General features: G+C 42.7%; 1 protein-coding gene across 1 annotated transcript in view; it reads right to left on the bottom strand.

The window, feature by feature from the left end:
* Positions 1-12536, bottom strand: part of CFAP54 (cilia and flagella associated protein 54) — a 527562-nt gene that overhangs the window by 332447 nt on the left and 182579 nt on the right. The gene's annotated exons all lie outside the window — the stretch shown is intronic.

The raw sequence follows: 12536 nt of genomic DNA, 5'->3' as shown, positions 1-12536 counted from the left end.
CAGAACCACACCTAGCAATACGGGGTGTACTTGGAGATACAGAAGCACACAGAGGTGCACTGGAGACACTAGGGTGCGCAGGAAATACTTGGAGCAACAGAAATGCACTTGGAGACACAGGGGTGCACTGGAGACATAGGTATGCACATGATGGATACAGAAGACTTGAAGTAAGCACAGGTGACAGAGGTAAAATCAGTGCAGCGTGGAAAGGGGGGGCGTGGGGGTTGACTCACCATTTAAACCAGCGGCAATCAGGAGAACTGTTTCCTGACTGGCTGCAGTTCCAGCACTTCAGGTGAAACTGGGTGAAACCAGGTGAAATCAGTGCTGGATCCCAGGATTAGTGAGTGTATAAATTCTACCTCTATGTCATCTCATTGTTTTACTAAAAACTACTGCTAGAATGTGCTCTTGGAGGCATCTTGCTATCTGTTTTATATTCCCAACAACTGTACATAGCTTACAAGAGAATGGAGAGATGGCTTCACATTTTCTTTACTATAAAGAGCTTACTGCTTCCTTCCAACATCTCCTGCACTCTTTTCCCTCTAAGTTATCTTCCTGAATGTAACCACAATCATCCAGAGGTGTACAGAAGATAAAGCAAATAGGAAAATAGTTGAGACTTAGTGCTGTCTCCTTCAAACCTGCTACAGAAGTTTCATCATGGTAAATACAGCCCTGGAGCTGGGTACAACAGATATATGGTTAGCATTGGGGGTGCAAAGCCATATATTGTACCAGCCTTGGCTTTAGTGATCCCCCTAAAGAGGTAATATTACAGTGTGAGAGCCCCCCCCCCCCCCAGACCCATGGAAAAGCCAGGTACAAATGGCTGGATCAAGAAGTATAGCTTTCCTTTTCCTGTAGCAATGATGTACACAACTGCAGGAACACTATAACCAATGTTTATTCTGCTCGGTACACTGACTTATGCAATCAGCAGTAAAAACAAACACTCTAGCTCAAACACAAGGCCCGCAGGCCGATTCAGGCCCTCCAGGCCATTTCATCTGGCCTTTGCACCTCTCCTGCAGGTACCCCCTTGTCTCCGCCCCTACCTTGTCTCAGCAGTGGGCAGCAGAGAGAAGAATAGAACTCCTCTGCCAAATCCTGCACCTCTCAGTGCAACTGCAGCACCCCCTCATCTCTGCCTCCCCTGATCTCAGCATTCATCAGACTTTGGTAGCTGACTCCACTCCTCCTCTGGTCCTCCTCCAGACCCTGCACTTTCTGCTTTCCAGCTCTGCCCACAAAGGGGGTGTATGGTGATGTTAGGGAGGGTGTGGGATTATTGACATTTGATGTAATGGGGGGTGGACATCTAGTCTTACAGATACAACCGGCCCTTTGAGGCCAACCATAATGCTGATACGGCCCGTGATGAAATGGAGTTTGACACCCCTGCTATAGCTTGTCTAGAAAAATATTTATTCACTGTCGGAAGGAGTTTGCTCAAAGTCAGGAGCTATTAAAGGGGAAAAATTAAGGCAAATGTGCAGGGGCCACATGCAACAGAGAGAAATTTGTGCTACTGTTTTCCTTTGTTATTCCCATTGCTGGTTTATAAGATCCGCAGTGAGCTTCTTCTATAGTTCCTTGCAATAAAAATATTTAATATCTTGTATGCAACCTTTGTACCGTTATCCCTTAAAGGAAATCTATGGTCACAACTTACACTTTCATTTTATAACAGCAGCATTGCAATAGCAAAACAATAGTTATTTGTGACAATCCAATATAAGCTTAGTTGAACCCTTCCACCGCCTTTCATGTTTTGATTTCAGCCTGTCCGCTGGCCATCTCTTTCCATCACTCCTGAACTCCCTGCATGCTTTGCAGATTCTCTACTGTTTACTGTTAATTTCTAGGGACTACATATCATGGTACCTTGCTGTATGCACACATTGATTCCTGTACTCACTCCACCTCCTAAAACACCTCCTCTCAGCACCTCTGTAGTTCAGAAGGCAGGCTCTGTGAATTCTGTGACACAGCATTGACTACTCACAGGCAATAGTGAATATGTGTCACAGAATTCAAGTAAATGTGTGGGGATCCTCACAAAGTTCAAGATCATTCAAAGCAAATCATTGAAATGCGATGTGGAAATGAATATATGGTTTTACATATTGACCATAGATACGCTTTAATTATGACAGCTAGGAATAGCCAATTAGAATTAGGAATGACTATAGGTGCACAGTATATAGATTGCATGTAAGGCTGCCTTTATCAACCTTTTTAACATGGAGGAACCCTTGAAATATTTTTCCAGGCTCAGAGAACCCCTGCTAATAGTTATAATATTTTCAGCTCACTGTATATTAGTGTGATGGTTGCTGAAAAGAATGCACCTTACCTTTGTGGTCATTAGGAAGATTGCCCCTCCCCGCCTTACAGAAAGCTAAAAAACAATCATTGGTACCAGTGGTTTGTCATCAAGAAGCAGAAATAGCAAACTCTGGAAAATCCTAGGGTTCCACGAAACCCTGGTTGAGAAAGGCTGATTTAAAGCGGAACTTTACGTATAACAATTTCAATAAAAAAATAAAGTTCTTTAGCAAGGAACATACATTCCACATTGATAATTATGCTACAAAAATTAGTCTGTGATGTAAATTGCATCCAGAATAACTCCTGTTTCCTCTTGCTGGAACCCAGAGCCCCTGAACTGCTAGCAGTAAATCATAAAGCGGAACTAGACCCATTGATTTAACAGTTTCAAAAAACTGTTACATTCCTGGAATGCTGGGAAAGCTAACTGTCAATGAAACTGTCAAACCATCAAATGCAGCACCATGGCAGTTGGATATCAAAAAGAAGCATCTTCCTTGGCTGTAAAGGATAAGAGGGTTTAATTCCACTTTAAGGCTGTCAGCAGATTGGCCTCTACAAATTCATCAGTGCCTAAAAATGGGAGAGCAACTGAGCATGTGAGGAGCAGGGTGACACAGTGTATTATTGGATTTAAACACTTATTTTTAATGTTTTACATAGCTATACCTACAAAATTGGCCAGCCTGAAGTGATCTAGTAAGCCTTAATTTTCTGACTAAAGTTCCACTTTAATCACTTCCTCGCCGCCCTATAGCAGACAGACTGCTACAGGGTGGCAGGGCTGCGCAAAATCAAATATATATACGTAATTTGCATTGCCGGGTAGGGGGCACGCACTGCCCTACCCACGCCGCCATTGACAGCTAGGCATGTCAATCACTGGGTCCCAGCCAGAGATTCCCCACTGGCACCCTTTGATCGCCGTGCAATGCTGACAGGGGAGAGACCTGTGTGTAAGCAACACAGGTCTCCCCCCTGTCAGCATGAACATGCTGTTTTGTATTTCTCTGCACAGCACAGAGATACAAAACAGAATGCCTCCCTATTAAAACAGCACACTGTACACATAGTAAAACACACACAGCACACAGTTAACCCTTTGATCACCCTAAAGTTAACCCCTTCGTGCCCAGTGTCATTAGTACAGTGTCAGTGCTTTTTATTAGCACTGACACTGTATTAGTATTAGGGCATGTCAATGGCAGTTAGACAGTTCCCACCCAGTGTCAGAATGCCCGCTGCAGTCCCACTAAGTTGCTGATCGCCATTATTAGTATAAAAAAAAATAAAAATCCCAGTATATATACCGCCATTTGTAGTTGCTATAATTTTCATGTAAACCAATTAATTTACACAGATTTTTTTTTAGCAAAGACATGTAGCAGAATACATTTTGGCCAAAATTTATGACAAAATTAGATTTAATACATTTTGTTTGTGGGTCCAGTTTTGTTTATGGTGCAAAAAATAAAAACCGCAGAGGTGATCAAATACCACTGAAATAAATCTCTATTTGTGGGAAGAAAGGACTTAAACTTCATTTGTACAACGTTGCATGACTGTGCAACTATCAGTTAAAGTAACCTATCACAAAAAATGGCCTAGTCAGGAAGGGGGGTAAAAACTCTGGAGGGCAAGTGGTTAAGGCAGTGTTTCTCAACTCCAGTCCTCATGGACCCCCAACAGGTCATGTTTTCAGGATTTCCTTCAGATGAAACAGCTGTGGTAATTACTAAGGCAGTGAAACTGATCAAATCACCTCTGCAAAATAATGGAAATCCTGAAAACATGACCTGTTGGGGGTCCATGAGGACTGGAATTGAGAAACACTGGGTTAAGGCAACACCGCTGCTGCTACAAAAGGATACAAGCAGTTGTTAAAGGTCACTTTAGGTACAGCTGAGGATGGACACATGTTAAAGCGTTTCAGATGTCATGGGAAGAGGGGTTGACTCTCAATCAGGCACTCTTCATAGACATAAGGTAGGGTAGAAAAGTACAGTGCTAGTAAATTAATTATACCTTTGTAAACCTTGACAAATGGAAACAACTTTTCTGATTTTTGTAGTGTTACAATGCAGTCTGCACTAATATGATTTAACTGTCTTGGTAACATGATGATACCATTCTGAAATGTTCTGCTCTGGGCATAATAGATTCACTGATCTTAATATCTTGGTGACAGATTGCCTGGTACCATGACAACATTGTCTCTGGTGATATGGTATCGCTTACTGGCTGGCATGGTATTACCAGCTTGTAGCATGAAATGGTTCTGGCTCTTGTACCTCTGTTTTTCTTTCACTGTGGCTATGATTATGCCTCTGACATTGTAGCAATGATTCTGTATATGACACTAAGTTTCTTTATAAAATGGTGCTGTGTGGTTACAGTATCCCAGCACAGGTGGACGCTCTTTGATTTCAACCCAGGGCCCCATTTTGTGTAAATTCAACCCTGCATCCAGAGCAGTGTCCTTGAGAGATGTAGCCTGAAGGCATGCTGCAGGATATTTCACTTTAGATTACCATATAAAAAGTACAGCAAATGTCACTTTCTCCCTCTCAAAATAATGACTCTGCTTATCCATACACATAGGAGTGCATGTATATACACATATACATACACACAGCCTAAGTACTACAAAGCCTCACTAAGTCTAGAGTCACTTGGTAATTATCAAACTTTATCCAAGTTATCAAGTAATAACTAATAAAATCAAGTAATAAATAAAAGGAAAATCTAAATACTGTATGTGGCTGCCCTTTCAAAATCTACAGTGAAAAACTGTGCTCCAAACATACAGAAAATCTTTCTTTATTCCTTTTATATTTGCAATAAAAACATGACAGAGGTTATGGTATGTTTTCCCTTGTTGATTCAATAATAGAAAATAGTTTTTTTCCTGGAGTTTTACTTTAGACTGAGGTTACTTTTTGTGTTAACTTATAAAGTATACATGCAACACGGACACTATAAGGAGTATTATAGTAAGACACTATCTTAAATATATGTTGTTTGCACACAGAAACGTTAAATGCCTTACTGTGTGATTATTGTGCAACAAAAGCATTTTTTTTCCACATTTAATCTTGTGCACTCATGACATTTTATGACAGTTTTATTACCATGCCAAACAATGGTCATGATATTTGAATATAGATTGTGTTGTTGAATTAAAGAAATATATTACAAAAAAGTGTACATTATGATACCAGCAGTGATGTCACTGCTAATCAGCTGTATTTATTTTAGCTGCATACACATGTATATGCTCTAGACCACGGTTCTCCAAACTGCGACCCACGGTCCAGATGTGGCCCTTTGCTTGCTTTTATCCGACCCTTGGGGCACTTTTCCTTCCAATGACACCAACGATGGGGATGCTATTCCTCCTACTGACACCAACGATGGGACGCTATTCCACCCACTGAAACCAACAATGTGGCATTATACCTCCCACTGACACCAAGGACAGTGCACTGTTCCTCCCATTGACCCCAACGACGGGGCACTGTTCCTCCCACTGACCCCAATGACAGGGCACTGTTCCTCCCAATGATGGGGCACTGTTCCTCTCACTGATCCCAATAATGTTGCGCTATTCCTCCTACTGACCCCAACGATGGGGCACTGTTCCTTCCACTGATCCCAACGACTGGGCACTGTTCCTCTCACTGATCCCAATGATGGTTCACTATTCCTCCCACTGACACCAGCGACGGGGCGCTGTTCCTCCCACTAACCCCAACGACGGGGCACTGTTCTTCCCACTGACCCCAACGACGGGGCACTGTTCCTCCCACTGACCCCAATGATGGGGCACTGTTCCTCCCACTGACCACAACGACGGGGCACTGTTCCTCCCACTGACCCCAACGACGGGACACTGTTCCTCCCACTGATCCCAATGATGGGGTGCTATTCCTCCCACTGACCCCAACAACAGGGCACAGTTCCTCCCACTGATCCCAATGACAGGGCACTGTTCCTCATACTGATCCCAACGACGGGGCACTGTTCTTCCCACTGACACCAGCGATGGGGAACTGTTCCTCCCACTGACACCAGCGACGGGGCACTATTCTTCGCACTGACACCAGTGACGGCGCACTGTTCCTCCCACTGACCCCAATGAATTAGCACTGTTCCTCCCACTGACTCCAATGACGGGGCATTGTTCCTCCCACTGACCCCAACGATGGGGCACTGTTCCTCCCACTGACCCCAATGACGGGGGAACTGTTCCTCCCACTGATCCCAACAATGGGGCGCTATTCCTCCCATTGACCCCAACAACGAGGCACTGTTCCTCCCACTGATCCCAACAATGGGGCACTGTTCCTCCCACTGACCCCAGTGACGGGGCACTGTTCCTCCCACTGATACCAGCGATAGGGCGCTGTTCCCCCCACTGACACCAGCAATGGGGCACTGTTCCTTCCACTGATACCAGAAATGGGGAACTAATTATCCCACTGACATAAACGATGGGGCACTGTTCCTCCCACTGACCACCAAGCTAGGGGTATGGTTTACTACCACTAATGCCAGGGCATTTTCTACTCCCACTGGCCACAATTCGCCCCCCCTAAAATTTGAAGGGCAGTAAACTGGCCCTTTGTTTCAAAAGTTTGGAGACCTCTGCTCTAGACCCATGTTTCTCAAACAGTGGGTTTGACCCAAAAGTGGGTCGTGACCACTGGGCCGCAAGGCAAGTGCCCCACAGGCTTCCCTAATGCCCCAGTAGAACACCTGGTGCCCTGACAACATAGCTTAATAAAACTGCCAAGCACAATAATATAAAAGTTAAGACGGCCAGGACCGCAATTACAGCCAGCCTTAATATACTGTATGTATTATTGCGGTTAGCCGGGATAGAATGAACATTGAAAACAACCTCAGAGTTGCTCTGTCTACCATCACCTCAGATTTTCAGACATTTATCAAGAGCAAGAAGCATCCCCAGTTTTCCCATTAGTTTTAATTAACTTCATATTTTTCAATTAACATTTAGTTTATTGAATTTTTACCTCAGCATTACTTTCATTTTCACTAGCGATGTGATTACTGCACTATCCATTTTGGAAGGAAACCTTTTGTTTACTGTTTAAAAAGTGCATATACATTGTAGAATACTGCACAAGTTGTATTGTGTGAAAAATTATAACGTTTTGGATAATAAATTATCTTTGGGTCGCGACTTACTGACCAAATGTGGGTTTTGAGGTTCATCAGGTTGAGAGCCACTGTTCTAGACTGAAAGTCTCAGGGTAATTCACACCTGTGCATTGGAAAATATGTGTTTTATTGCATATTTGAATAAGCATTTTATATGTGCTATGAATGCATTTTACATGAAGAGCAGTGAATTTTTGGCATGTTACATGCACTGCGGGAAGCAGCGGTGGGGACAAATGGCTGCAGCGCTGCTTGGACCTGGCAGAGGAGGAAGATCACTGAGCTCAAGACATAGTAGAAAAGGCGAGTGAAGCGGGAGACTGACCAGAAAGGAGCCGACAAAGAGACAGAACAGATGACCAGATCCCACAGTGCCAGCAGATTCAGCATCATCCGCTGCTTGAAAGAGAAGGGGGGACTCTGGGTCAAGAGGAGGAGCAGCGAGGGCCTGTGGAAGAAGTGGTGGCAAGTGAAGGTGGGCAGTTGAGCATGAGGATGAAGAGGAGGAGACAAGCCTACTCGCCATCACCAGCCAGAAGAGGGCGCAGGTGCGCTGGGACTAAGCAGGAAGCAGAGTCCATGTTGTCTCCTCCGATTGTGGAGCGGAGCATTGCCAGGCAACAGTCACAGCCAGCTGGAGATCATGTTGCAGTGGAAGCAGTGATGTTGGAGCCTGGGCAGTCCATTCCCTTGCTGGCCAGAGGGGGCATCAGGGAGACACACAGGTCAACACCAAGGCGTAATGAGAATATAAGGGCTCACGGTGAAAATCGTGAGTTGCCTCAATTGTTATTTAAATTTATGGATTAAATTTCCAATCTGGCTAATACTATAGCAGTTAATAATTTGGATAAGTATGCTAACAGTAATGAGACTAATGTAGTAAAGGCTTCTAATACTATGTATGCTAATGTTTGGTCTAATGCTTCTGCAAATAATAGTGGTGTTCCTATTGTAAATGACAAGGAATATAATAGTTCTGTTGGACCTAATTTAAATAATAGTAGCAATTTGATCCCACAACCTTGTGTCAAAGAAGTTAAGCTATGTAAAGTTACATAGTTACATATACAGTGGGGCAAAAAAGTATTTAGTCAGCCACCAATTGTGCAAGTTCTCCCACTTAAAAAGATGAGAGAGGCCTGTAATTGGCATCATAGGTAGACCTCAACTATGAGAGACAAAATTAGAAAAAAAATCCAGACAATCACATTGGCTGATTTGGAAAGAATTTATTTGCAAAAGATGAAAAATAAGTATTTGGTCACCTACAAACAAGCAAGATTTCTGGCTCTCACAGACCTGTACCTTCTTCTTTAAGAGGCTCCTCTGTCCTGCACTCATTACCTGTATCAATGGCACCTGTTTGAACTTGTTATCAGTATAAAAGACACCTGTCCACAACCTCAAACAGTCACACTCCAAACTCCACTATGGTGAAGACCAAAGAGCTGTCGAAGGACACCAGAAACAAAATTGTAGACCTGCACCAGGCTGGGAAGACTGAATCACAATAGGCAAGCAGCTTGGTGTGAACAAATCAACTGTGGGAGCAATAATTAGAAAACGGAAGACATACAAGACCACTGATAATCTCCCTCGATCTGGGGCTCCACGCAAGATCTCACCCCGTGGGGTCAAAATGATCACAAGAACGGTGAGCAAAAATCCCAGAACCACACGGGGGACCTAGTGAATGACCTGCAGAGAGCTGGGACCACCGTAACAAAGGCTACCATCAGTAACACACTACACCGCCAGGGACTCAGATCCTGCAGTTCCAGACGTGTCCCCCTGCTTAAGCCAGTACATGTCCAGGCCCGTCTGAAGTTTGCTAGAGAGCATTTGGATGATCCAGAAGAGGATTGGCAGAATGTCATATGGTCAGATGAAACCAAAATAGAACTGTTTGGTAGAAACACAACTCGTCGTGTTTGGAGGAGAGAGAATGCTGAGTTGCATCCAAAGAACACCATACCTACTGTGAAGCATGGGGGTGGCAACATCATGCTTTGGGGCTGTTTCTCCGCAAAGGGACCAGGGCGACTGATCCATGTACAGGACAGAATGAATGGGGCCATGTATCATGAGATTTTGAGTGCAAACCTCCTTTCATCAGCAAGGGCATTGAAGATGAAACGTGGCTGGGTCTTCCAACATGACAATGATCCCAAACATACCGCCCAGGCAACGAAGGAGTGTCTTCGTAAGAAGCATTTCAAGGTCCTGGAGTGGCCTAGCCAGTCTCCAGATCTCAACCCCATAGAAAACCTTTGGAGGGAGTTGAAAGTCCGTGTTGCCCAGTGACAGCCCCAGAACATCACTGCTCCAGAGGAGATCTGCATGGAGGAATGGGCCAACATACCAGCAACAGTGTGTGCCAACCTTGTGAAGACTTACAGGAAACGTTTGACCTCTGTCATTGCCAACAAAGGATATATAACAAAGTATTGAGATGAACTTTTGATATTGACCAAATACTTATTTTCCACCATAATTTGCAAATAAATTCTTTCCAAATCAGCCAATGTGATTGTCTGGATTTTATTTCTCATTTTGTCTCTCATAGTTGAGGTCTACCTATGATGCCAATTACAGGCCTCTCTCATCTTTTTAAGTGGGAGAACTTGCACAATTGGTGGCTGACTAAATACTTTTTTTGCCCCACTGTAGTTACATAGTTATAATCCTATACCCACAGTTGATCCAGAGGAAGGCTACGAAAACCCAGCAAAGCATGATCCAATTTGCTCCTGCAGGGGAAAAACTTCCTTCCTGATCCCTGAGAGGCAATCAAGTTAGTATCCAGTTATATTCTGTGTATCCAAGAAAGAATCCTGGCCTTTTTTAAAGCAATCCACTGAGCTGGCAAGAACCAACTCTTGAGGGAGTCTATTCCACATTTTCAAAGCTCTCACTGTGAAGAAACCTCTCTGTGTTTGGAGATTAAATTTCTTTTCCTCCAGACGTAAAGAGTGCCCCCTTGTCCTCTGTGATAACCTCAGGGTGAATAGCTCTACACCAAGTTCACTATATGAACCGCTGATGTATTTATACATGTTGATCATATCGTCCCTTAATCTCCTCTTCTCAAGAGAGAATAAATTCAGTTCCTCTAATATTTCCTCATAGCTGAGCTCCTCCATGCCTCTTATCAGTTTGGTTGCAATTCTCTGTACTTTCTCCAGTTCCCCAATGTTCTTTTTGCGAATTGGTGCCCAAAACTGAACTGCATTTTCCATATGAGGTCTTAGTAATGATTTGTACAGGGGTAAAATGATCTCTCTCCCTCTCTGGAGTCTATACCTCTTTTAATACAAGAGAGGATTTTGCTCGCTTTAGAAACTGCATTACATGCCATTATTAAGCTTGTGATCTACCAGAACTCCCAGATCCTTCTCCACCATTGATTCCCCCAATTATATGCCCCCTAGTATGTATGATGCATGCATATTCTTAGCCCCCAAGTGCATAACCTTACATTTTTCAACATTAGACCTCATTTGCCACATAGTTGCCCAATTAAACAGTGCATTGAGGTCAGCTTGTAAGTTGAAGACGTCCTGTAAGGACATTATTCTACTGCACAGCTTGGTGTCATCTGCAAAGACTGAAATGTAATTTATAATCCCAGACCCTATATCATTTATAAATATATTAAAAAGTAAGGGTCCCAACACTGAACCTTGGGGTACACCACCAGGGGCGCACTGACAACTCATGGGGCCCCCGGGCAATAAGGGATCATGGGGCCCCTGTGCCCTTGCCCAAACTCAAAAAAGCCTGAGTTTCCAAATGGTCAGTCTGCCCATGTATACCACTGACAATCCTACAGCATTCAGAGTATTAATCACTACTCTTTGAATACGATCTTTTAGCCAGTTTTTTACCCATTTACATACAGATTTTTCCAAGCCCATAGACTTTACCTTACACATTAGCTGTGTGTGGGGAACTGTGTCAAACGCTTTTGCAAAACACAAGTATACCACATCCACAGCCACCTCCCTTGTCCAAGGTTGTGCTCACCTCCTCATAAAAAGAAATCAGATGTTTTTTTTTGGTTTTGTTTTGTTTATATTTAAATTTTTATTTATTTGATCATTTTACAAACAGAGAATATAAATAACACATTACCCCTCATAAAAATGCTTTTCCTTTTATATCTATAACCATTGCAAACCCCTACCCTCCCCCGTTCTCCCACTATTTCCTCTCCCCTTCTACTCTAATATCTATCTGTATCTAGGATTATTCCCTTTTTAGGCCATTATGACTTTTTTAAGACTACCAAGTCTTCTATAATACCACCTTTGCTCTGATTAATTCAATATACTTTTCCAAGGTCTTAAATTTCATCCAACTACTCCACGTTTTCCTAAACATCTACATTTAACATTCCCCAGTATGCATATGCCGTGTGGGAGAAATAACCCTTTAATATGACAATTTTGTAGAACAAAAAAAAACTTCATTTTCAATAGAATTATGGGAAAAATTACAACTAAAAAAAAACTTACTATGCCTCTTACTAAATACCTTGGACTGTCTACTTTTCAAAAAGGGGTCAATTGGGGGGTATTTGAACTATCCTGGCTTGTCAGTGTCTCAAGAAATGAAATAGGACATCGGTACATTAGGTGTGATCAGGTGTGATCAATTTTCAATGATTGGTACCATAACTTGTAGACTCTATAACTTTCACACAGACCAAATAATATGGACAGATTTAAGTTATTTTTTACCAAAGAAATGTAGCAGTATAAATTTTGGCCAACATTTATTAAGAAAAAATTACTTATTTGCAAAATTTTATAACAAACGAAGAAAACTGTCTTTTTTTTTTTTACATTGTTTGGTCTTTTTTTTTCATTTATAGTGCAAAAAATTAAAAAAACAGTGCTGATTAAATACCACCAAAAAAAGCTCTATTTGTGTGGGAGAAAAAGGACAAAAATTCCATATGGGTACAGTGTTGCATGACTGAGCAATTGTCAGTCAAGGTATGACAG

This window comes from Staurois parvus, unplaced genomic scaffold, assembly GCF_062004578.1.
Source record: "Staurois parvus isolate SC_StPar_1 unplaced genomic scaffold, SC_StPar_1.0 ptg000025l, whole genome shotgun sequence".
NCBI classification, from domain to species: Eukaryota; Metazoa; Chordata; class Amphibia; order Anura; family Ranidae; genus Staurois; species Staurois parvus.
The sequence above is the reverse complement of the archived record's forward strand: the minus strand, read 5'-3'. Positions and strand labels throughout refer to the sequence as shown.